The sequence below is a fragment of the Lactuca virosa genome, chromosome 4, assembly GCF_052849685.1.
Source record: "Lactuca virosa cultivar CGN04683 chromosome 4, Lactuca_virosa_CGN04683_v6, whole genome shotgun sequence".
In the NCBI taxonomy this organism is placed as follows: Eukaryota; Viridiplantae; Streptophyta; class Magnoliopsida; order Asterales; family Asteraceae; genus Lactuca; species Lactuca virosa.
In genome coordinates, this window is record NC_136429.1 from 287,290,097 (window position 1) to 287,292,708 (window position 2,612).

Below are 2,612 nucleotides of genomic sequence, written 5' to 3' on the forward strand. Positions count from 1 at the left end.
AAAACATGTTTGCACCCATCACTGAAGGTTTGCAGCACTAGAATTTGTCTAACTTGATTGGTTGGCGGCCACATAACAGTATGGAAAGGCTCATTTGTCTTGGGATCCAGTACTTTAGGGAAGCTTTTAATCAAAGACTCAGCAGTCTTCATGCCAGGAAATCCCTTCTTTACTTGGTCCTCCAAGAATAGCTTGAAATGAGTTGCTCGTGGATCACCTGATGGATTTGCAAATGGAGCATTGGATAGTTCTGAAAGATCAACCCTTGTCCATGAACTGAAATCATGGAAGTCGTTGTAATACTCCATGTTTTTGATTTTACGTCTCACTATCCACATGTTTAGCCTGTCATGAAAGCCCCATGAGACAATTCCTGTTCTATCACCGTACCTGTGTCCACATTTTTTCTTTTCCAGATCAGTGACGGCAACTTTGGGTTGATTTCCAGGAGCGTTCTGATCTGAGGTCTTCTTGAATAGTAGTTGCTTTTTCTTGTCGGATGCTGTTAATTTGGCGTGTTTGAGTGCAGCAATGTTGGGTGCTTGAACTGGTTCTTTTTCAAAGTGATCAACGATCCGAGTTCTTCTTTTAGTGGGCGGGTTAACAGGGGGATCTTGAGATGACTGCCCAGCATTGAATTGTTCAACGGATGATTTGAACTTGTCGCCAAATTCCTCTGCTAGTTTCTTCTTTAAGTCAAAATAACATGCAGTTAAGGTTCCCAAATGTGTTTGCAGATCATAGATTTTTTTGATTTCAGAGTTTTATCCACTTCAAGATCTGCAACATGAATTTTAAGTTGGGCCTTTTCAGCTTCAAGATCAGCCACACGGATATCAAGCTCAATATTCTTTTGGTTAAGCACGATGATCTCCTTTTGAAGTCCAAATATGGTGGGATCATCCTCTCCTGAGTGGCCTTCCTCAATAAAAATTCATTTAGCTCGGGTGGAAGGCACTGAGCTTTGTTCTTGGGCCAGATGTAGAACAAGCCTCTCAGAGGCAACATCATGATAAGGCCTAGGAGGAGATAATTCTGGGGGAGCTGATGAACTACCAGCTACAAAAGTGGTTCTTGGTCCTTCGTGGGATGAAAGAGTAGTTGTTGGAGTAGTTGTTGGCTGAGTCGGAAGGCCTTGAGATAGTTCTGGAACAAATACTCCCGGTCTTGGATCAAGTTTTCTCCTCTTCAATATAGGCTGGGAGGTATGAGTCGTCAACAGTTCACTCACTATTGGCTTAATAGTAGGAATAACATCCTCAAGGGAGGAATCCTTGAAGTCGTCTCCATAGGAGTTGAATTGTCAGCCATTTGGTTGGAAGTAGGAGGCGTTGTTTAAAGAACATCTTCTGAATCACTTATCTCCGTTGCTGGATGAGCAACATCGTGGATAGTGTCAAAAAACGTGTCAAGGTCTTCATTGGACAAGAAATTATCATTGCCTCCAAGATTCAAGGAAATATCATCCTTGTCAAAACCTGTAAGATCCAAATCAGTAAAAGAATCATCATCATCTCCTTCGTTCTCTGTCGCATCCTTTGTCGTTCCCTCGTTGTAATCACCCTCAACATGTACAGAGTGCAAGTCATGCTCTTCAGCTATCATCACAACAGGTCTAACAACATCATCTTAATGATCATAAACCGGAATAACATCATCTTCAGAAAAGATGTCATCTTCAGAGGTCACGCGGTCTGATGATACATGAGACTCAGATGCCTCACATGAATCGGCAAACAAACCAAACTTCAGTAAGGGAGACTTTCCTTGAAAAGTAATTTTTCCCTTTCGGTTTTGCTTCATTAACCCGACGGTGTTCGGTCTAAGAGACTTCATGTCGAGGGTTTTTCCTTCTTTAGTCATCGCGGGAAATTGCTCATTAAGGAACACTTGAATGAATCTCGGGTACATCAAGAATTTTTCTCTTGTCTATGCTTTAATGTTCACCATAAACTTGTCCAGAATGAACTTGGAAAAATTAAAGTCAAATCCCGCAGCAAGAGCGATGATAGCTCCTGTGTTCCGTAAAGAGATCTCATCTACACCAGTTCGTCTTCCTGATATGCAGCTCACAAAGACATGAGCTAAGAACCACCAGAACGGTGGCAACAACTTCTTCATAGTCGGAGGGAAGACACCTTCATATCCTATTTTGATGAGAAATTCCTCAACTTGGAAGATTTCAATCTCAGAAGGAAAGGTTGATTGATCGTCAATTTTTAGAACATCCCTGATGAACTGTTCTGTTATGATGATTTTTCCATCTTTGATTGTAGCTTCAACAGAAACAGATCCATCACTTCCTTTCTTCACATCTGCTGACCTCCAGAATTCTTTGATCAAGCCTTGATAGATTGTTGGATTAACAGTCAGTGCAGTAGTCAGACAACATTCTCACAGTCCATGCATCATTGATTTGAATTCTCCGTGAGTAGCAGGAGGATCAGCCAAGAGCATAACCAGGTTGTGACTGTCAGCGAATTTGATTTCTGCCATTTCAGTCTGCACTAAACCAAGCCAAGTGGGAAAACTATTTATTTAAACATTTAAAATTGATGTTTTACTCATGTTGCAGTTCAATTTTGCTTTTAAGTGACACACACGAAGAAAAG